Here is a 577-nt window from a genome sequence, read left to right on the forward strand (position 1 = left end):
AGCCCTATGTATTTGGAAACATCTGGGTGATGGGCTGGCTGGTTCTGCTTTTTGTCCACATGTTCAGCATTCCCTAGGTTCAGCCTGACAGTGGTTGCTGTAGAGACAGGTTCAAATTGAGGAGGCCAGGGGGATGGTGAGGGAGAAGAGGTGGCAGTTCTGCCCTGTGGAACCTTCTGCCCCTTAGCTCACTCTGTCTTCATCAGAAAATTTGTTCTCCCCAACCCCCCCACACAGCCGGCAGGTTGCACTGAGCTAAGAGACACTGCCTTTTATACAACATCTTCCACTGGGAATCGGCCGGCCCAGCACAGAATTAGCTGGCGTCTTACGGCTCCTGGATTATGCAGGCAGAGACTTTGATTGAATCTGGCAACCAGATTTATGAATCAGTCGATATTTATTGCGGGGAACAATCCATCTTCATGTCTGGTCTGTGCTCACAGAGCTCCACTCAGGGCACACCCAAAGCCTTGGTGCTAAATGTTGGAGCAGTCTCCGTGAACACATCTGAGGGAGGGGGCAATGGAGAGGGGTCTGACACCAATCAAACAGGAGTCAGCATATAACGTGGGGA

Source organism: Crocuta crocuta, unplaced genomic scaffold, assembly GCF_008692635.1.
Source record: "Crocuta crocuta isolate KB4526 unplaced genomic scaffold, BGI_CrCroc_1.0 scaffold149, whole genome shotgun sequence".
In the NCBI taxonomy this organism is placed as follows: Eukaryota; Metazoa; Chordata; class Mammalia; order Carnivora; family Hyaenidae; genus Crocuta; species Crocuta crocuta.